Source organism: Canis aureus, chromosome 33 (genome assembly GCF_053574225.1).
Source record: "Canis aureus isolate CA01 chromosome 33, VMU_Caureus_v.1.0, whole genome shotgun sequence".
Classification (NCBI taxonomy): Eukaryota; Metazoa; Chordata; class Mammalia; order Carnivora; family Canidae; genus Canis; species Canis aureus.
In genome coordinates, this window is record NC_135643.1 from 21,615,892 (window position 1) to 21,640,041 (window position 24,150).

The window sequence follows — 24,150 nt, forward strand, 5'->3', positions numbered from 1 at the left end:
AATTATAAATAATTTTCAAGCCAATTCCAATAAAATGAATTTAAAGAGAAGTAACATTTCCTCATAGTCCCATTCAGCAATATAAATTGCTTGAAGATTTTGTGAATATGTTGGTGAAGACTGCCTTTTTCTATGGTCAAGTCTTGAAATGAGGTTTTTAAGGTAGGCAAGATAACTATTTTAAATTCATATCTTGGGCTTATTTGTAGTCAGTATCTTTTAGCCATAGTTCATATGAAGGGCAGAAATGGCAACTTTTCTGATCTTTTTATGTGCTTGTAAACTCTGCAAAAGTAGCCATCTATATTATAAATAAAGCACATACTCCATCAAATTAGCATCAATGCCTATCTCACCACCTCAGGAAATTAGATTTACCTTTTTCATTTTCCCTAAAATTTTGATCACCTTGATCTAAAATTTTTGAGATTACTATAAAAATTATTGAAAATCTATGTCATTTAATGTACAGTTTAGATTTTCTGTATACTCCATTGCATGAAACATTATATTAGCCTCTTGTTTCAAATGGAGAAGAGTCCCTGCAATTTTGCTAAATTCTCAGCATTCTAATAATATCCTATGAAGGTGATATTTCTAATCCACTCTAGTAATGTGGGAACTGTCTTGTTTTTCTGGGACTAGTGATATTGGATTAAAATACTCTCTCATTATTGGTGACCAATAGGATACATTTATTTGAATACTGCCTGGGAATAGGAGTGAAATGTTTAGCAAAAAATATTTAAAAAGATTTTATTTATTTATTCATGAGGGACAGAGAAAGAGAGAGGCAGAGACAGAGGCAGAGGGAGAAGAAGGTTCCCTGCAGGGAGCCCGATGTGGGACTCGATCCTTGCACTCAGGATCATGCCCTGAGCCGAAGGAAGACTTCCAACCACTGGGCCACCCAGGCGTCCCACAAAATATTTTTCAAGAGCTACATAAGGGTCAGTTTCAAAGTTCTGCTCATCTATTTGGGTCATGTTATTTTAGAATACAACCCTAGTCTCCTTAGCTCTGAGTATACATAGAAACACAGGTGGCACCCCAGAACTGGAAAGTGTCTTCAAGGTCAAACAATCCAGCATCTATATTTTCAAATGCTTTGTTACTTAACTGATTTTAGTAAGTAGTCAGTGCACATTATTAATTTCAACAAAAACTATTGTTGATTTATGTCAGTCACTAGTAGGTGAGTATTCATAACAATATCATGGAAAGGTCCAAAAGAGGCAAGATAATATCCTAGGGAAATGCAGTATCAATATTAGATGCTTTGTGAATGTATGCTGAATAGAAATACTTCTGAAATATCAAGTAGTAAAATATTGATTGAAAATAAACCAATAAAAGTGCAAATTGTACCTTGTAATTGCTTTTCTGGTGGAAAGTTAGATTATGTTAGTCATAGTAGGTTGCTAATTAAGTTGTAATTTAATTTCTTGGTCATGTATATCAGTACTCAAAAACAATGCTAATTTTATCGTAACGTACTCTTGTGGTACTTTTTTTCCATTGGTCTTTCCTTTGATTTTCACATTTGATCTTTGATCACATTTGATCTCTCAGAGAGGAGGTATTATTCCCATTATACAGATGAGGCAGTGACATGGGCCAAGGTAGCCATTTGGGGTCACACATGTACTGAGTAAGGGTTGAGTACTCTTCACAACTGACTTAAAAGTCTTTTATTGTGGTCCTATTTCTCACCACTGCCCTCTTTTATAATTGCCCTGGACCTCATTTTTCATAAAATTTTGCATACAAGAGTCTCATATATAAGATGTCTTACACAGATCTTCTTTTTTTTTAATATTTTATTTTATTTTATTTATTTTTAGTCACACAGAGAGAGAGAGAGGCAGAGACACAGGCAGAGGGAGAAGCAGGCTCCATGCACCGGAAGCCCGACGTGGGATTCGATCCCGGGTCTCCAGGATCGCACCCTGGGTCAAAGGCAGGCGCGAAACCGCTGTGCCACCCAGGGATCCCTTACACAGATCTTATACACACACACCACTCATACACACTCACACCACTTATGCACAAATATTCACCTCTTTCCATCTCAGAGCAATTCAAATACCTTATTGATTAATAAAAAGGCAAGTTACAGGTTATAAACAGTTCTGTTTTTTACTTTGCTTTGTTTTGTGGGTGATCAGTTACCATTTTAGGAGTGGATTCTCTGGTTTTAAACTCTGTACACGGTCAATAATAACAAGACCTGAAAAAAAAATCAAAACTAACAAAAGAATCAAATGAACTGTGTATCTGTAAAATTCATTCCATAGAAGAATCCATTTACTGTATAGGAGTGCTAAGATTGCCCAGTATTGTAGGTGGTCCTATAAGGGCAATAGTGGACTGGTGCAGTGAACCCTATTTTGTCATGATCACAGACCTTCAGCCTACTTCTCTCTGCCTTCAGGGCACTAATGATCTCCTATAACAGGTTACCCTTCAGCTGGTTTGATTTACCATATTTTCCCTCCACCTGAGGCTCTAGATGTATCTCCTTCACAAACCTAACATTTCAACTTCAGAAATAAATTCCTCTACTTTAATAGTATTTGGGGAGTCATGTAGTTGAGTAGTTGCAGAAGGTGCTTGTGGCATCCTGCCTGGATCCCATCTACTATTTGATCTTCTTGAATAGGTTAGATGCAGGCATTATTTTTCCCATTTTTATAACTTCAAGGATACTGAGGTTTAGACAGGTTAAATATCTTTCACTGATTATATTTATTATGTTTTTTACTTTCTGTATTTTATGATGCATTGGTATCTTGGAAACCTGTGGACTTGGGGAGGACTGCCCCTTTGAGGGTTAGCACATTTCTAGAGGTAGCAAACAGCTGCCAAACAGGTAACAAACAGCAAGTCTTTGATATGCAGCCAACCAATTGCAAGCCCATATCCCTCATCCACCTCCTTTTATCAAGTGCCAGCTGTCTAAGACACTATTCCCATGTCCTAAGTCACTCCAGGATCAGTTACTAAATAACTAGGGACCACTCCTATTGCACAGAACTTATTGAAATTTGCTTAACTTACCTACCTAGCCTTGCCTGTTCCTTCTTATGAAAACCACAATAAAGATTCTGGCCTGTTCTTTCCTCTAGCTCTTTCTGCCTCCTTCCTGATACTGGTTCTTTCACATCGTGTGGCAATTTCCTTCTCTTGGGAAATATGAATAATAAACTCTTCTTTCAAGGCCGTTGTCTCTGTGTGTCATCTTACCATATCTGACTAAATCAAATTCTGGGTGCATTTTAAATCAGTGATGCCTATCTACAAGGTGGCAGAGCCAATGAACCTAGGAGCCAGGTCTTTATATTCCTAGCAGAGTTCTGTTTCTGTGACATTATATTTTTTATAGATGTCAGGTTATTAGGAAATGTACTTCAGGTTATTAGGAAATGTTAAGATATGGTTTAAAAAAACAAAAAGGTTGAGTTGTTTTTTAAGAAGACAGTTGGTACTCTTTATCAGAACCCTGAACTACAAATATTTAGTTACCTAATAGGACAATTTGCACTAAAATATCTGGGTATTATGTAATTGGTATACAGAATGTTGAGTAACTTAGAAACCCATCAGCATGGCAGTTGAGAGAAAGAAAAAAAAAACCATTCTAAATCTTTCTATTCAGAATGAGAATCTTATTAAGGGTGATTTCCTAAGAGTCTTTGCATGTAGTAAGGGAAGAGACATGACAGATACGTAATGAGGAGTTTTAGAAACTGTAAATAAATTCCTCTAGTGAAGCCAAGGATGGTTTAACATTGAACGAAAGCATCAGTTATGCAAGTACCAGGTTGACTACTTTTGAAATAGTTTAATTTTGAAGTTGAGGGCAGCCCGGGTGGCTCAGGGGTTTAGTGCCTGCCTTTGGCCCAGGGTGTGATCCTGGAGTCCTGGGATCGAGTTTCACGTCGGGCTCCCTGCGTGGAGCCTGCTTCTCCCACTGCCTGTGTCTCTGCCTCTCTCTCTGTCTCTCTCTCTCTCTCTGTCTCTCATGAATAAATAAATGAAGTCTTTAAAAAATGTTTTTGAAGCTGAATTTTTATTCAAATTGGAAAATTCAGACATCTAGAGCTTCTGGCAAAAAAACCTTTTATAACGGGAGGTTGGTCAAGGCAAGTTTCTTCTAGATACTAATACAGTTTTATTTACATTCAATCAACTTATGCAAAGCTACATGAACAAAGAAAGAAAAGAACACCCGGGTATTTTAAAACAGCAAAAAATCCTTCAGTTATTTTTTGCAGTATATGTGTCTCCCTCCTTATCTTTTGTCTGGGCTGATAAGCTACTGTTATCCTTGTTATAACTGCCACAATTAAACATTAATTTTGTGCTTAATATGTGTCAGCTTGTCTGCTAAGTGCTTTACTTGCATTTTCTTATTTATAGTCCTTACTTTAGTAGATAAGAAAGGAACTATTATTTACCCTGTTTTTCAGGTGATAAGACTGTCAACAAGTTTAAATAACTTGCTAAGGTCACATATCTAGTAAGTGATCTGCAGCAAAGCGCATGTTGTTTAGCTTTATGCCATAGTTTTCTCAATTTAATCTTAGTAGAGCATTCTGACAAAAGTCCAAGAACAAAATAATATCAACTGGGTTGTTGAATAATGTAGCCACTAGCCATATGTCTACTAAATAAACTTCAGTTTATTTTTTTACAACTTTAAAAATTATTTATTTATTTATTCATGAGAGACACAGGAGAGAGGTGGAGACACAGGCAGAGGGAAAAACAGGCTCCCTGCAGGGAGCCCAATGTGAGACTGGATCCTGGGACTCCAGGATCACACCCTGGGCCAAAGGCAGATGCTCAACGCTGAGCCACCCAGGCATCCCTGTCTACTGAAGTTTAAATTAATGATGATTAAATGTAATTTAAAAGTTTATTTTCCGGTTGTACTAGACACACTTTACGTGTTCAATAGCTACATATGGCTTATGGTTACTGAGCTCAGCAATAAAGCTGTAGAACATATTTATCATTGCAGAAAATTATTTGGAAAGTGCTGATCTGGAAGATTACTGGATATAAGTGTGAGATTTTGTGAAAGGGATTTGGAGGTGTTATTTGGGGAACAGAGTCAAATAACATACTACATGAGAGATGTCTGTTTTATTCTTAAGTAGCAAATTAGGGTGATTGTTAAGGTAAGAATCATGGTCAACACAGTGCGATTTTCTTCTAGTCTTAATGTATACTGGGGAGTGGCACAGGGATGTGCGATGACTCCCCACCAATTATGGAAGGTTAGCATTCTGAAATGCAACTACCCTCTATCTTACCAATAATGTCAAAATATTAATTTATTTTTTATTCCTATTGGTAATAAACACCTGTGGAGAAGATAAAGATGTGATTTCCTATTTTCACATATTATCTTCTATTTCCTTTCATAGAGGAATATTTTTCCTGCCTCTTCAACTTTTCCCTTTTCTGCCAAGGACAATGCAGCACATCCAGGTTTCTGGAAAAGGCAATGTGAAGTCAAAGACCTGCCTCCTATAATGTTACCTTTCAGGGTTCTCCCAGAGAGAATCGCCATTAGGTCAAGAAGAGTTGTGAATTTGAGGGTGCTACTCCAGTAATCATACATATTCTATGGCTCAGATGGCATGACTTCATGGCCTAAATTTAGAAATGAACTGATTAGCATATCAGTAATCCCAAATTATACCTCTTCTAATTCACAATCTTAAAACATATGTGCTCAAAATACTAGTTAAAAACTATAGTAATTTCATGTTTCATAAAGTTAATTTAATGCATACTCCTATGTTGACAGGCAGCTCCCTCTTACTGTGCCCTAAGACCACATACCATATATTAATGATTCCAGTGGCCTCAGAGGCAAAGTATACACCAAAGCCTGTCATTTGCACCACCACCTGCTGGATGGGCTTCTTGAAGTTCTAAGGGTTGAGACAGTCAGTGACCTCTAATGCTCTTTCCCAGGGAGATTTCCTCTCATTATGTCCACCCTAATGATCCTAGAAGCACCAGAGGACTTGCATGGGTGACAATGGCTGAGCCAATTCCTCTAAGTCCAAAGATGATGCAGGTGGGACTTGAGTGACCTTCAAATTCAGAAGATAAACCTCTTTATTCATTCAAAGCTGGTATACTTGTGTTTAATAGAAAAAAGCCACTTTAGTGTTATCTCTTATGGAAGAGGAGTTCTGACAGTATTGCTCCCAGAATGTAATTGGAGTGACTGAAAAACAACATAAAAGTACACTTTAACCTTTGCAGTGTTAAACATAGCTTCATGCCTTTAGGCACCTCACTGCTTATGATATAGCCTTTATCTATAGGATGAGCAGCATCCATTTTCCCACTGCAGTTTCTTTTTATTTATTTATTTATTTATATTTATTTTTAGTTTTTTTTCCCACTGCAGTTTCATGCATGATAGTATATTTAGTGAATGTGCTAGTGTCATAATGTGTTAGTGTCATAAAGCTGATAGATCTTCCTCTGCAGATAAATCTGCTGGTTCCATCTAACATTAATCCAGTGGGAGAAAGAATACTGTTTCACAGATATATAAAGTGATAAGCAGAGAAATATAAGATTTTAGCTCCTAGTCAATACCTGTACCAATGAAAACAATTTGGGTGAAAGGAGATCAGAGAAATCAGAATTAACTTTTTCTTCAAGCATAAATTGTCCTTGTGGAGCAATCTGGAGCCTTATTCTCTGCATTCTGGAAGAAGGAACATTAAGACTTTATCTCCTAAGGAAAGAAGAACAAGAAAGTGCTTACCGGGTTGGGGGAGGCATTGAATGCAATAAATATCATATTTATTGATAGGAAATTATTTATAATAAATGTTACCATTTTCTTATAATGATAATAAGTACTTTTGAAGTTAATTATCATTTCACTTTCAAATAGAAACAATGTTATTATAAATGAATCTTCAAAATACAAAATAAAAATTGAAGATTTGTCTTTAATAACATTGAGGTTCAAATGTAATAGACAGCTATCTAAGTCTCAGAATGACACCAATATTTGTGGTATGAAGCTTGTCTGTTTTGATTAGTGTTCTATCCGAGATGCCTAGCAGAGCATTGCACATTATTAATGTGCTTAATAAATATTTTTTGAAAGAATGAATTAATACCCCTGTGTTAATGCTAGAATTAATATTCATCATGAAGTATTATATTAAGACCCCAGAATTTGAGGAAAGGAAGCCTGTGTTTTAATCCTAGCTATGCTATTAAGTAGCTAAATCAAGTGATTAATATAGGTAATTTGCTGAAGCTTCTGTTTCCTCATACACAAAATGGGAATAAAATATCTGTGACATATATATATATTAAAGATTGTATTTATTTATTCACGAGAGACACAGATAGAGAGAGGCAGAGACACAGGCAGAGGAAGAAGCAGGCTCCATGCAGGGAGCCCGACATGCAACTCAATCCCGGGTCTCCGGGATCACACCCTGGGCCAAAGGCAGGTGCTAAACCGCTGAGCCACCCGGGCTGCCCATCTGTGACATATGTTTGTTATTAGAATAATAGTTATTAGAATAATATCTGATATTGTAAAGCGGTTTGAAAAGTGTTTGAAATATTAATTGTATCCAATGCAGAAGAAGTAACTACAAATTCTGGAGGAAACTTTATTATAGATGATGCCTACTTTAGACAACTTAAAGAATTATGTGTATGTATGGGTGTGAGTGTGTAGTGTGTGTGGGTGTAGAAAAAAACTCAATTGTACATATTTTTAACATGTTGGAAATACTTGTAATTTTTAGTTTAATTTGGGATATGTAAACTAGAGATAATCTCTATGAAAATGAATTAAGAAGAATTTTTCTTTGGGCCTTTATAGTCAAATACAAAATTAGAAGATCCTGAATATTAGTCTGCTTATTTTTTATATCTAGTGTGTGAATGCATTTAAATTTTTTTGTCGGTATGTGATGTGTTTGGCTCTCTTTTTAAAAAAGATTTTATTTATTTATTTATTTATTTATTTATTTATTTGACAAAGAGAGAGCCAGAGCACAAGCAGGGGGAGTGGCAAGCAGAGGGAAAGGAAGAAGCAGGCTCCCCGTGGAGTAGGGAGCCCAATGTGGGGCTCTATTCCAGGACCCTGGGATCATGACCTGAGCTGAAGACAGGTGCTTAATTGACTGAGCCCCCCCAGGCACCCCGCATTCGGCTCTCTTAATCGTGATGTGAAGGAAACATCAGAGAGTAAGTTAGGAAAGGAAAATTTACTGGGTTGACACTGTATTTTGCCCAGTTGCTTACCTGATTTTACATTGGTTACACTTTCTCCAGTAATTTCTATGACTCCAGCTCCCCGATGGCCCAAAATTACAGGAAAAACTATTCTCTTTTTACTTTTCAAAATGTGCATATTAGAACCACAGAACCCAGAAAACAGAATCTGAAAGGCAATTAAATGATTGGAGGTAAAATGATTGTCATAAATTGGATCCTTCAGAAAAGTGCAATATTCCCTAGGCTAGAAGTAGAATATATTCTTTAAAGCCTGGACTATAAATTTGACATGTTATGATTCTGTCCATGTAGTATAGCTATTTCAGAAAAAGGACCAAAACACTTTGTCCTGTGTATAATTTTCCCAAGGCCTCTGTAACATCACAAACACCACTGAAGTATTTTCTAACTTTGCCAAGAAGAGCTCTGTGGGTTTCTGGGGAAGACGGTGGAGGATCCTAAGCTCACCTTGATCTACAGATGCACCTGGACAATACCCACCTTAGTGTATATAACCCAGAAAACACCTGAGGACTAGCAGAACAAGTCTCCATAGCTAATTGAAAGTAGTAGAAAGGGTGGAGACATGGTTGGGAACCAAACCTGTGAGATAAACCACAAAAGGGAGGGACACCATAAGCATGGAGAAGGGAGAGGAGCAGACTCTACTCAGCACCCCAGGTACAGGGGACCTGCATTGGGAAGAAGAATCCCCCTAACATTTGACATTGAAAACCAAGGGTGCTTAACTTTGTGAGTTTTTACAATCAGTAGGAGTTAACACTAGGAACCTTAAAAATTAGCTGACTTGGCTTTGGAAGAGCCAGAGGATGATTGGAAACCAAATCCCCGCCCTTAAAGACACAGCATAACACTTAATTCTGCTGAGATACAGCATAGAAGCAGAAATTTGAAGAAAATAAAAAAAAAAAAACCTGGAGTATTTGGGAAACTTCATTTACTAATCTCAGTACATTCCTGAGAGGGGCAAGGATCTTTAGGAGACTTTTCCAAGAAAAAAGGTGACAGGCACCATTTCTCTCCCCTGACCCCCCCCCCCCCAGCCTATATACACAGACACCTGTGAGAACCAGTGTAAACACACTCCACCTAGCTTGTTAACACTATGCACCTTGTGTCCCTGCTCTACTGTGGATCCATTCCATCCAACCTACCCCATTCGACAGGAATCTATCCAAAGCACACCTAAGTGTGGCAGTATACAAGCAGCCCCTGTGGGGGTGAACACTACTCCAAAGTGATTATTACCCTGGGGACAAGGGAGGATAACATCAGTTTGACTGCAACCCCAGCAGTGGGCTGGTAGAAGACATCTGGTCTGACTGCAAGCCTAGCCCACCAGTGAAAGCCTCTTAGGGGACAAATCAGGGAGAGTGCCCCGTGGTTTTGTGTGACTGCAGTTCTGCCAAACATCTGGTCTGACCCATCTCAAATCCAAGGTGGTCCCAGACTAAGCCCTTAACAACACAGGGACCAATCCTTGCCCATGATAGGCATTGAGAGCTGTCATAAGTGACTGGTTTGAAGGCCAACATATCTCAACCACAAAAACAGGCTGCACACAACACACAGAGACATCCCTGAAGTGCCAGGTTCTGGTGAATAGGGAACATCACACAGCAGAGTACTTTAAGACCTCTTCTTTGTGAGGCCACTATTTTCAAAAGCAGGAGACTTAGGTGGCTTTCCTAACTATTCCTATTCTAAACATAGAATTAGACAAAATGAGACAGAAGGATATGTCCTAAATGAAAGAACAGGACAAAATCACAAGAGAGCTAAATGAAACAGAGATAAGTAATGTCTGACAGGGAATTTAGAGTAATGGTCCTAAAGATACTCACTGGACTCGAGAAAAGAGAAAGAAAAAGAAAAAGATAAGACCAATCAGGGGCGAAGAACTCAATAACTATAAGTAAAAATACAGTAGAGGGAATAAATAATAGACTAAAGGAAGCAGAAGAAAGGAACAGTGAGCTGAAAAACAAAGTAATGGAAAGAAATCAAGCTGAACAGGAAAAAGAAAAAAGAATAATAAAAAATGAGAATAGCTTAAGGGAACTCAGCAACACCATTAAGTGTAATGACATTTGCATAATAGAGATCCTAGAAGGAGAGAAAAAAGGGGCCAGAAAATTTATTTGAAGAAATAATAGCTGAAAACTTTCCAAATCTGGGTAAGAAAATAGACATCCAGATCCAGGAGGTGCAGAGATCCCCCAATAAAATCAACCCATAGAGGTCCACATCAAGACACATAGTAATTAAGATGGCAAAAAATAGTGACAAAGAGAGAGTTTTAAAAGCAGCAAGAAGGAATTACATACAAGGAAAATCCTATAAGGCTATCAGCAGATTTTTCAACAGAAACTTTGCAGGCCAGAAAAGAGTAGCATAATATATTCATAGTGCTAAAAGAAAAACAAACAAACAAACAAACCCTGCAACCAAGAATACTCCATCCATCAAGGCTATCAAACAGAATAGAAAAGGAGATAAAGAGTGTCCCAGACAAACAAAAGCTAAGGGAATTCATCCACCTCTAAACCAGTCTTGCAAGAAATGTTAAAGGAAGGACTCTGAGTGAGAAGAAAAGGTCATAATCAGGGTTTGTAAAAAAAGGAAAGGAAAAAAATTTCACAGGTATATACAAACATAACAAAAGATTAATTACTTATAAAACCAGTATGGAAGTTAAATCACAAAAGCAGTAAAATCAAGTATATCTATAAAAATCAGTCAAGGGATTCACAAAATGAAAAGATGTAAAATATGACATCATATACCTAAAACATAGGATAGGCAGTAAGATTTAGTGCTTTCAGAATAGGTTCAAACTTAACTGACCAAAAACTTAATACAGACTGCTATATGCATAGGATGCTATAGATAAATCTAATGTTAAGTACAAGTAAAAAAACTAGTAATAATATGCAAAAAAAGGAGAAAGGAATCTAGGCATATCACTAAAGGAAGCCTTTAAGCTACAAGTAAAGAGACCAAGAGAAGAAAGGAACAGAGAAGAACTACAAAAACAACCATCAAACAAGTAACAAAACAGCAATAAGTCCAAACCTATCAATAATTACTTTGAATATATATGGATTAAATGCTCCAATTAAAAAAAGATGGAGTGACAGAATAGATTAAAAAAGCAAGACTCCTTTATATGCTGCCTACAAGAGACTCATTTTAGACCTAAAGACACATGCAGATTGAAAGTGAAGGGATGGAAAAACATTTATCATGCAAATGGAAGTGAAAAGAAAGCCAGGGTAGCAATACTTGTATCATACAAAATAGACTTTAAAACAAACACTCTAGCAAGAGACGAAGAAGGACACTACATAATCATGAAAGGAACAATCCAGGAAGAGGATGTAACAAATACTTATGCACCTAACATGGAAGCACTCAAATACATAAAGCAAACATAAATATGGAAGAATATTGATAGTAATATAATAATAGAAGGAATTTTAATACCCCACTTAGATCAGTGGATAGATTAACTGGACAGAAAGTCAACAAAGAAACAGTGGCTTTGAATGACACACTGGACCAAATGGATCTAACACATATATTCAGAGCATTCCGTCCAGAAACAGTGGAATACACATTCTTTTCAAGTGCTGCTCATCTAACATTCTCCAGGATAGATCACATGTTAAGTCATTAAACAAGTCTCAACAAATTAAAAAAAGATTAAATCATATTATGTATCTTTTCTGTCCATAATGTGATGAATCTATAAATCAACCACAAGAAAAAATCTGCAAAGAGCACAAATATATGGAGGTTAAATAATATGCTCTGAACAATGAATAGGTGAACAAAGTACTCAAACCAGAAATAAGAAAATACATGGAGTAAAATGAAAATGAAAATACAATCATTCACTATCTTTAGGAGGCAGCAAAAACTGTTCTAAGAGGGACATTTATAGTAATACAAACCTACCTCAGGAAGCAAGAAAAATAAACAACCCAACTTTATACCTAAAGGAGCTAGAAAAAGAAGAAAGAAAACGCAAAACTAGTAAAAGGAAATGAATAATAAAGATTAGAACAGAAATAAATGAAACAGAAACTAAAAAAAAACCAAAAAACCAATAGAATGGAATAATGAAATCAGGAGCTGGTTCTTTGAAGAGATCAACAAAATTGATAAGCCTTTAGCCAGACTAAAAAAGAAAAAAGAGGACTCAAGTAAACAAAACCAGAAATCAAAGAGGAGAAATAACCAACACAATGGAAATATAAATGATCATAGAAGAATATTGTGAAAAATCACATGCCAACAAATTAGACAACCCAGAAGAAATGAATATATTCCTAGAAACATATAACCTGACAAAACCAAATCATGAAGAAATTTGAACAGATTGATTACTAGCATTGTTATTGAATCAATAATCAAAAAAATGTCCAACAAACTCCAGCACCAAGTAGTGTCACAGATGAATTCTACTAAACACTTAAAAAAGAGTTAATACCTACTCTTTCCAAACCATTCCAAAAAATAGAAGATGAAGGAAAGCTTCGAATTCATTCTATGAGGCTAGCATTATATGATACGAAAACCAGGTAAAGACAGTACAAAAAAAAAAAAAAAAAGCAACCATAGGCCAATATTTCTCCTGAATATAGATGCAAAAAACTCAACAAAATATTAGCAAGCTGAATCCAACAATACATTAAGAACACCATACACCGCGATCAAGTGAGATTTATCCCTGGAATGCAAGTGTTTCAATATTTTCAAATCAATTGACATGATATATCACAACAACAAAAGAAAGGATAAAAATCATATTAACATTTCAATAAATGCAGAAAAGAATTTGACAAAGTACAGCATCCATTCATGATGAAAGCCCTCAAAAAAGGAGGATTAGAAGGAACATAACTCAACATAATAAAGTCCATCATGAAAAGTCCACAGGTAACATCATACTCAATGGTGAAAAACAGAACTTTTCCTCTACGATGAGGAACAAGACAAGGATGTCCACTCATCACTTTTATTCAACATAGTACTGGAGTTCTAGCCATAGCAATTAGAAAAGAAAAAGAAATAAAAGGCATCCAATTTCATAAGGAAGAAGTAAAACTTCTACTATTTGCAAATACCATGAAGTATCATTGTAAACCCAAAAGACTCCACCAAAAAACTAGTAGAACTGATAAATGAATTCAGTAAAGGTACAGGATACAAAATCAATATATAGAAATCTGCTCTATTTCTATACAGTAATAATGAAGTAGAAGAAAGAAATTAAGAAAACAATCCCATTTAGAATTTCACCAAAAGAATGAAATACCTAAGAATAAACTTAATTAAGGAGGTGAAAGATCTGTACTTTAAAAACTATGAAATGTTGATAAAAGTAATTGAAGACAACACAAGCAAATGGGAAGACAATCTATGCTCATATTGGAAAAACAAATATTATCATATTGGAAAAACAAATATATAGATTTTTATAAAAGCAATCTATAGATTTCATGTAATCTCCATCAAAATACCAACAGCATTTTCCTATACAGCTCTGAAGATTAGAGCAAAGCAAAAAAGCATGCCATTTCTTGAATGAAAAGTTTCAGTCATCTTTTGGGCTCACTTCTTAGGTATTTGGATATCTAAAAGTAATAAGATAGCAAACAAAAAAAAACTATAATGTGAGACTTTCAAGTGAAATGGTCTTTAACCATATTTTCTGGCTACAGTCTTCATCAAAAGAATTTCTATCACCAGAAGGAACAGAGCTTAACATTAAGATGCAGGTGTGTTCCTTTTTTCTGATTATAATCCTGCTGAATTGATATGAAGCAGTAATGTGTGCAGAGATATGTTACCAAATAAAGGATCCCAGTTCCTCTATTTAAATAGGAAGTCATCCATAAGAAATTATTCTACATGATTTTGAGAACACATGTTTTTCTCTTAGAATTTCTACACAAAAACTGCTTGGTTAATTAAATTCTGAATGCTATAGGGTTGTAACAGTTTCTGGATTTACTGATTTGGATTTTTTTTTGATATTTTCATTTTAAAAGTTAAGAAGTGCTGCTGACTGGGGAGCCTGGGTGGCTCAGTTGCTTAAGCATTTACATCCAGCTCAGGTCATAATCTCAGGGTCTTGGGATGATGCCCTGCATCGGGCTCCCTACTCAGAAGGGAGTCTGCTTCCCCCACTGCCTCTCTCCCTCATCCTGTGCATTGTCTCTCACTTTCTCTCTCTCTCAAATAAATAAATAAAATCTTAAAAAAAAAAGTGCTCCTGATTGCTCCTTAGTGTTTATTGAATTTTACTTGCCCAGAACTCAATAAACCACTCTTTTGAGTTAGAAAAGAAATTCTATTATATTATAAAGCCTACATCTTCCTTCAGGAGGAAAGTCTTATTCATATGAAAACATAAAACACCAGGAGAGCTTAGCGTTAAGTTGCTATTGAGAAAGTTTTGGAGAAGAAAAAAATTGTTGTGTGATGGAAAACTTAATCTCAGCACTAATTCTTATATGTAAAAACAGTAAGAGAAAGAGCAGTAAGAAAAAGCTGGGGGGCAGGGGGAGCAAAATGGAAGTTCTACTCCAAAATAGTATATTCTATGAAAACGGGAAATAGAAGAAAATCCAGGCAAAAGGAAATTAAAGATTGAGGTACTAGAATTGGCAAAAGTGGAAAGGTTGGTGGGAATGGAAGAAACATTTATAATGCCCATTCTTTTTCTTTATTTTTAAAACAAACATTTACTGACCACCTGTTATGTGCCAGCCACTTAGGTGCTGTGGATAAAGATGAATAAGTCAGATAGTGTCCTGACCCTCTCCCCAGACAACTTCAATGAGGGGGAGGGGTAGTAACCAAGTAAGCAGATAAACAAAGCAAAAATATCCTTTGTTAATTATTGTGAAGGAAACAAATACAGGAATAAGGGATAGTTGGAGGAACTTACCTTAGGTTGAGTGGTCAGCAAATGTGTTACTGAAGAAGGGACTTTTGTACTGAGATAGAAAGACTGACAGTAACCATCAGAAATTCTGTTTTAGGTGTAAGGAATAGCAGTGCAAAAACACCCAGACAGGAGTTTGCATGATTAAGAACTATTAGAAGGCAGCATTGGCTGCCACAAAATGAGGCTGGATGGGGTAGAGAGTTGAGATGAGGATGACAAAACCTTGTGGTGAGAAACTTGGATTGTATTTCAAGAGCAGCAGGAAGCCTGTAAAAATTTTAAGCAGGGGAGTCAGAGTCTGGTTTGTTTTTGAAAGATCACCCTGGCTCCACCTCACACCATTTATAATAAGTAAGTCAAAATAGATCATGAACCTAAATATAAAACATTTAGAAAAAAACATGAGAAATCTTTCTAATGTTAGTTAGGCAGTAGTTTCTTAGCTATGACATCCAAGCACAAGCAACCAAAAAATAAGTAAATTGGAATTCTCAAATTGAAAAACTTTTATTTCAGAGTATTTCATAATGAAAGTGAACATACAACTTACAGAGTAGAAGACATTTGCAAATCATATGTCTAATAAGGGACCTGTATCCATAACATATTAAAACACTCTTACAACTCAATATTAAAAAGACAATCCAATTTTTAAAAAATGGTAAAGGACATGAATGGACATTTCTTCACAGAACACAGATGGCCAATAAGCATATCAAAAGTTGGGCTACCACGTGCAGAAGAATAAAACTAGACCATTCTATTACACCATACACAAAGATAAACTCAAAATGGATGAAAGATCTAAATGTGAGACAAGAATCCATTAAAATCCTAAAGGAGAACACAGGCAACACCCTTTTTGAACATGGCCACAGCAACTTCTTGCAAGATACACCTATGAAGCCAAGGGGAAAAAAAAGCAAAAGTGAATTATTGGGACTTAATCAAGATAAGCTTCTGCATAGCAAAAGAAACCATTAACAAAACTAAAGGACACTCTACAGAATGGGAGAAGATATTTGCAAGTGACATATCAGATAAAGGGCTAGTATCCAAGATCTATAAAGAACTTCTTAAACTCAACAGCAAAGAAACAATCTAATCATGAAATGGGCAAAAGACATGAACAGAAATTTCACAGAAGAAGACATAGACATGGCCAACATGCACATGAGAAAATGCTCCGCATCACTTGCCATCAGGGAAATACAAATCAAAACCACAATGAGATACCACCTCACACCAGTGAGAATGAGGAAAATTAACAAGACAGGAATCAACAAATGTTAGAGAGGATGTGGAGAAAGGGGAACCCTCCTGCACTGTTGTTGGGAATGTGAACTGGTGCAGCCACTCTGGAAAACTGTGTGGAGGTTCCTCAAAGAGTTAAAAATAGAACTGCCCTCCGACCCAGCAATTGAACTGCTGGGGATTTACCCCAAAGATACAGATGCAGTGAAACGCCAGAACACCTGGATGAATTATAGCAGCAATGTCCACAATAGCCAATCTGTGGAAGGAGCCTCAGTGTCCATCGAAAGATGAATGGATAAGAAGATGTGGTTTATGTATACAATGGAATATTACTCAGCCATTAGAAATGATGAATACCCACCATTTGCTTCAATGTGGATGGAACTGGAGAGCATTATGCTGAGTGAAGTAAGTCAATCAGAGAAGGACAAACATATGGTCTCATTCATTTGGGGAATATAAAAAATAACTGAAAGGGATTATAGGGGAAAGGAGAGAAAATGAGTGGGAAGTATCAGTGAGGGTGACAGAACTTGAGAGACTCCTAACTCTGGGAAACGAACAAGGGGGTGGTGGAATAGGATCCAACAGTACATTAAGAAAATTATTCACCATGATCAAGTAGGATTTATCCCTGGGACACAAGGCTGGTTCAACACCCGTAAAACAATCAATGTGATTCATCATATCAGCAAGAGAAAAACCAAGAACCATATGATCCTCTCATTAGATGCAGAGAAAGCATTTGACAAAATACAGCATCCATTCCGATCAAAACTCTTCAGAGTGTAGGGATAGAGGGAACATTCCTCGACATCTTAAAAGCCATCTATGAAAAGCCCACAGCAAATATCATTCTCAATGGGGAAGCACTGGGAGCCTTTCCCCTAAGATCAGGAACAAGACAGGGATGTCCACTCTCACCACTGCTATTCAACATAGTACTGGAAGTCCTAGCCTCAGCAATCAGACAACAAAAAGACATTAAAGGCATTCAAATTGGCAAAGAAGAAGTCAAACTCTCTCTCTTTGCCGATGACATGATACTCTACATAGAAAACCCAAAAGCCTCCACCCCAAGATTGCTAGAACTCATACAGCAATTCGGTAGCGTGGCAGGATACAAAATCAATGCCCAGAAATCAATGGCATTTCTATACACTAACAATGAGACTGAAGAAAGAGAAATTAAGGAGTCAATCCCATTTACAATTGCACCCAAAAGCATGAGATATCTTTTAATTATTTCAATATGTTTTTCTTTAGTTTTTGGAATGTGTCTGTAATAGCTGATTTGAAGTCTTTGTGAAATCAGACTCTGGGACCTCTCAAAGGTAATTTTGACCACCCATTCTTTTTCTTATTTAAAGGCCACACTATCTCCTTTATATGTCTCATAATTATATGTTTAAAACTGGATATTTCAGATAATATATTGTAGCATCTCTGGATTCTGATTAGTTTCTTCTTTTCCTCCATTTTCCCTGGAGCTCACTGATATTGATGCTTTTGTTAACTTATTTGTTAGTAAGTTATATAGACTAATTCTATGAAGTCTATTTTTCAACTCCCCCACTCTCCACCGATGTAGGCATTTCTGATGTCATACCCAGCTTGTCATTTTACTCCTTGCTTTTATTTCTAAGCCTGACTTTCTGGAGGAAAGTCCTCGGATCAGCATAGCTTAATCTTTGGCTATTGTTTGATCAGTGGTTGTGCTCAAGTGCCTGGGGCCAGGAAGGCTTTTATTCTTTGTTGATGAATCTGCATGTATTTTGGAGAATGTTTTCAAGCTGCTCTATGGTCAGCCATGACTAGTATATCTCAGGTGCTGGCTCTGGTACACATTCGAGTAGGTGCAACTTAAGCACATGCCCTCAGCCTTCTGGACTCCAGGGATGAATGTGATTTTAGCAGGGCACCTTTAAACAGTGGCTTTTCTTGGTTCTCTCTGTTAAATTTGCTCTTCCTAGTTTTCTGGAGCTTTTAGCCTTCTCTTAATTGCTCATCACTAAGATTTCTATTGGTTTTGATTGTACAGTGCCTTAAGGCATGAGTTCCTCCACATTGTCTTCCAAATAAATTCAGCTCCCTTAGCAGAACCGCATTTGCCAATCTTTCTTTCCTGCCTTTCACCATGGTTAGAAATTCTATACTATTGCATCAGAGCTGGGTGTGGGGGTGACTTACTTCTTGTCCAGTGACACCTTTGACCTCTGTGCTGGCAAATGGTAGCCCAAGTTCTTTTCACATTACCCCTCTTGGTGTGGAACTTACCACTGAGAGCTGAGGAGAATGGAAGGTGGTCTAGGTTTGCAATGTCTGTAGTGAAAGTCTCTATGGGTGGGAGAAAGGAGTCCCTGTCTTCTCAGTCATGGCCACGGAGCTTAGAGTGTCTGCTTCATTAAAAACTGCATATCGGAATAACTTTATAATTGTGGGAAAAAAAGTTTGTGGGTCAACAATCACCTATATTGACTTTCAAAGTATTTTTAAGACACCAGATATCTAAAGCATTTAATGATATTTCAGCATTTATATATTTTATATACATGGCACTTTAACAAAATGAAATTATATATATAATTTCACTACTATATATAGTAATACAGATTTCAGTATAAATTGGAGGGAGCCTTAATTATCTTTAAGTGGAAAATGATATTTATTCTCCTAAAATTATAAAATTAGTGAATATGCATATCCACATCCATACTTGCTAAAAATCTTTATATTTACCTTGACTTGAACCTCATCTGCCTTGGATGGATCAACTTCGACTTCTTCATAGGTAGAGAAACATTTGCTATCTAGGCAATGGCTGCCTGACATATAATCTATTGGAAAAAAAAAAGATAAAATCGGTATTCAACTAAAATTGGGTGAAATACATAGATAAATTCACATGTATGCTGACAGGTCATTCTCATTACCTCACTTTGAAATGCAGATCATCTATTTCACTGAAAGCAATCATATATATATATGATATCTTATAATATAAATAAATAATAATATAAAATTGCTGTAATGTGAAATCAGTGATATCTATCTATAGAGAGGAAAATATGTGAAAAAGGAACAAACAAAAATATGTGGAAGCATATATATATATAATCTGTATATACCTATGCATATATCTCATGTCATTCTGTGATATCTATCTATCTCTCTATCTATCAATCATCTGCTAGTGCTTTGTGAGAGGTTGTGCTCATGCCCAGGCATCTGATAATATTTTTTATTCTTAGGGGATTTCTCTTTGATATTTCAAATGTCACAAGATGTTAATATTGGTGAACTGATGTATGGAGCACAGTTAGTTTATACTTCTGCATTATAATTTATAATATTAATCATTTATTTAAATAAGTAAAATTAGAATTCATCCTATAAGAAAATTAGAAGAAAAGTTGGATATTACTTTGGATATAGGATATAGGATTTTGTTTTGTTAGGCCAATTCATTCTTATAAAATATCATGGGGTGCTTGGATGGTGCAGTTGGTTAAGCATCTGACTATTGGGTTTGGCTCAGGTCATGATCTCAGGGTCATGGGATTGAGCCCTGAGTTGGGCTCCATGCTCAATGCAGAAACTGCTTGAGTTTCTCTCTCCCTCTCCCTCATTCCCATTTTTCATTTCTCTCTCTCTCTCTCTTTCTAAAATAAATAAATAAATAAATAAATAAATAAATAAATCTTAAAAAATGTCATGTGGAACATTTCATCATGGTATTTAGTTCCTGTATCTTCTAATTCTTACTCATTTATTGCATTTTTAGTTTTGAATCTCTATGTAGTACAAGTTTAGACATTATTTATTGACTTTTTTCCTATATTAATGAGTGGCTGCACTTGGAGGATGATTTTAGCTTTATATAAGAATATTTTTATAGAATGATTAAGATGTTTTTTTAAATAATAGCAGTTCTTATTTTATCATAATTATGATGTTACTTCTTAAACATTGGCTTACAAATTACCAGGAATACTTCCATTGTATAAAGCATGGTGTATTTGTATTTCAACTTCAACACAGCCTTAGATAATAAAGTTTTACCTACAAGTAAGATTATAACAGGACTACATTTCAAAAGCAAACCATGATTTACTTTGCTAGCTATTTCTGTGGAGATTTTAGCTTGCTCCATCATTCCCTCTGACTGGTGCAGAAGTGAGAGTTCCTGTGTCTCTTGTCACCAATCCAGACAGGAGTATTAGTGTTCTCATACCTCAGAATGACTCATAGTCACTACATACCAATCAGGGAGGGAGGGAGGAAGAGGGCAGAAATAAAAACTGAGGCAGAAAGGAAGAAAGAAAATGGAGGATGATAACAATCTAAAGAGAAAGGAAGGAGGGTTATTGAATGAAAAAAGGAAAATCAATAGGGTTTTAGAAGGGAAAAAAAGTTGAAGGAAGAATAACAACTTCTACAATGTATATGGTATTTTATGGTTTGGGAATTATATACCCATAATCTCATTTTATCCTTAACCCAACCTCTAGAGTAATTGTTCATATCATCACTCTATAGATGGAGAGACTGAATTTCACAAGGATTAATTGGAGATTAATTTTCACTGGAGCTCAAATAAGATTTCTGATCTCAAATTCCATGATTTTGGGGGGAAGAATTATGAAGAAAGATATAAGAAATGATGAAAAAAGAAAAATTTAGAAATAATGGTAAAAATTGATGAAAAGTAGCAGAGAAGTAATGAACATAGAAGGAACAAAATTAGGGGCACCTGAGTAGCTCAGTTAAGCTTCCAACTCTCGGTTTTAGCTCAGGTTGTCATTTCAGGGTCATGAGTTCAAGCCCCATGTCAGGCTCTGCATTCAGCACCGAGTTTGCTTAAGATTTGGTCTCTGCCCCTCCCCCATCCCTCTCTCTCTCTCAAATAAATATTTTTTTTAAAAAAAAAAGAATGAAAAAAATTAAAGGGATTAATTTAGAAAATAATTGTATTAGGATAGAAACCTAGCAAACTTTATGCAGAATTGGGTATTTAGTGGCTCAAGTAACCAAATATTCCATGTCATCTGGTTTTAGGATCAGAATGATCTTAGAATCAGGTTTCTCAACCTTGGCACTCAATCTATAAATATATATTTACTAATGCTTACTTTCAGGTACTTGCTGTGTGGATGGAAACAACAGTGAGTAAAAATGATGTAACCAAAACAGAGTACCTCTCCATCTCTGGTTGAAACTTGTGTCAATGTTGGCTTTATCTTAAAACTCATTTATTTTATCTCATTTTTCATTTGATCATTTTATCTTTCTGTCTCAGTATTTTTAATTTAAGCCTCCATTCAATGTTTTTCCTTTTTCTTTAAGCTTAAACTTTTTCTTTTTTCAAGAATTTTAAACATATAAGACTTGTTTTTTTAAAAAATTGTACATGATCATTGCATAAAAACAAATTCATAATGCTACAGTTATGAAGGTAAGAATTAGCTGAAACATCACAACACTAGCATAGGCACAATTGACTTTTGAGTGAACATCCTTTCAGACCACTTTCTATTCTTAATTATCTATCTATCTATCTATCTATCTATCTATCTATCTATCTATCATCTATTGAATCTCTATACATATGTATCTAAAAAAAGGTAGGAAGTCTTACATAAATGGGATAATATTTATACCAGTGTTTCTCAAAATGTCATTTACCAAGACCATCAGCATCAAAATACCTAGGGTTACTGGGATCTGCTAATGAATGAAATCACCTATCTTGGGTTTTAGAGAGTCCACCTTCAACTTTCCGTTTTAATCTTATCACTTACCTATTTTGGAGGATAATAGAATCATAAGAAAAAACAGAACAGGGGTGCCTGAGTGGCTCAGACAGTTAAGCATCTGCCTTAGGCTTGGGTCATGATCTCATGGGATCAAGCCCTGCTTTGGGATCCTTGTTTGGCAAGGAGTCTGCTTTTCCCTCACTTCTCCCCCACTTGTGTTCTCTCTCTATCTCTCTCATATTAAAAAAAAAAAAATAGAACAGAAAGGTTTATAAGAAAAAACAAATTTTCACTTGTAACTTTTCTACACAGAGGCACATACACTTAAAATTTTCTCTTTTTCGTTCAGGTATTCCATACAACAAAATAATATGCCTATATCTTATTTGATCTTTCAACTTTATTTATTTTTTAAAAGATATTATTTATTTTATTTTATTTTTTTAAGGGTTTTAAAAAAATTTATTCATGCATGAGAGAGAGAGGGAGGGAGAGAGAGAGAGAGAGAGAGAGAGAGAGGCAGAGACATAGGCAGAGAGAGAAGCAGGCTCCATGCAGGGAGCCTGATGTGGGACTGGATCCCGGGTCTCCAGGATCATGCCCTGGGCTGAAGGCGGCACTAAACCGCTGAGCCACCGGGGCTGCCCTGATCTTTCAACTTTAAACAAAATTTATTAATATATTGTGAAAGATACAGCCAACTCTCTCTTCTTCCTCCTTAGAGCTTTTCATCATTATATTATTTTTGGTTCTTCTATTGTTTACATTTATAATTTTTTTTACATTTATAATTTTAAATTGAAATTATCTAGGGCAGATTATGAGTATTTAGTCCTTTCACTTTTTTATTCATATCCCAGGATAGGATAAGCCATATATTCCAAGAAAAACCAATGGTCTGAATGACAAGCGAAAGGACATGATAGGAAATAAGAAGAGATTGGGAAAGTAATAGGAAAGCCAGATGCAAGAAGAAGGGACCAAAGGGGTCAGGAATGGTTTCTGCCATCGTTCCTCATTTGCTAGCATTGGACACTTAACATGATATCATCTTCAGATGCTGAAGCATAAAGTCCTGTTAAGGTAGAATAAATTAGATTTACACAATGAGATATCTACCTCACAGCTATCAGAATGTCTAAAATTAACAGAGAAACAACAGATGTTGGTAAAGATTCAGAGAAAAGGAGAACCCTCTTGCACTGTTGGTGGGAATGCAAACTTGCACAACCACTCTGGAAAACAGTATGGCTCCTCAAAAAGTTAAAGATAGAACTACCTATGACCCAGCAATTGCATCACCGGGTATTTACCCAAAGGATTAAAAAATACAGATTTGAAAGGGTACATGTCCCCCAGTGTTTATAGCAACATTATCAACAATAGCCAAAATATGGAAAGAGCCCAATGGCCATTGACTGATGATTGGCTAAAGAAGTAGTGGTATGTTTATGTGTGTGTGCGTGCGCGCGCACGCGCACACACACACACACACACACACAATGGAATATTACTCAGCCATCAAAAAGAATGAAATCTTGCTATTTGCAATGACATGGATGAAGCTAGAGAGTATTATGCTAAATGAAATAAGTCGGAGAAAGAGAAATACCATATGATTTCACTCATATATAAAATTTAAGATACAAAACAGATGAACATAGGAGAAGGAAAATACAGAGAGAGGGATGCAAACTATGAGAGACTCTTAACTATAGAGAACAAACTGAGGGGTGATGGAGGGAGGTGGGTGGGGGATGGGCTAAATGGGTGATGGGTACTAAAGGAGGGCACTTGTGATGAGCACTGGATGTTGTATGTAAGTGATGAATCAGTAAATTCTATTCCTGAAACCATATTATACTATAT

General features: G+C 36.1%; 1 long non-coding RNA gene across 6 annotated transcripts in view; it reads left to right on the plus strand.

Annotated features, from left to right (window-relative positions):
- The window catches only part of LOC144303727 (uncharacterized), a 122,121-nt gene that overhangs the window by 75,563 nt on the left and 22,408 nt on the right, over nt 1-24,150 (plus strand). For 2 of the 6 annotated variants that reach the window (XR_013370697.1, XR_013370699.1), the window contains exon 5: nt 1,845-4,305. The exons of 3 other annotated variants lie outside the window; for them this stretch is intronic. This is a non-coding gene — a long non-coding RNA (uncharacterized LOC144303727). Of the gene's footprint in view, nt 1-1,844; nt 4,306-17,791; nt 17,861-24,150 lie in introns of those variants that run through there. One more of the 6 variants, XR_013370700.1, reaches the window with a different exon arrangement.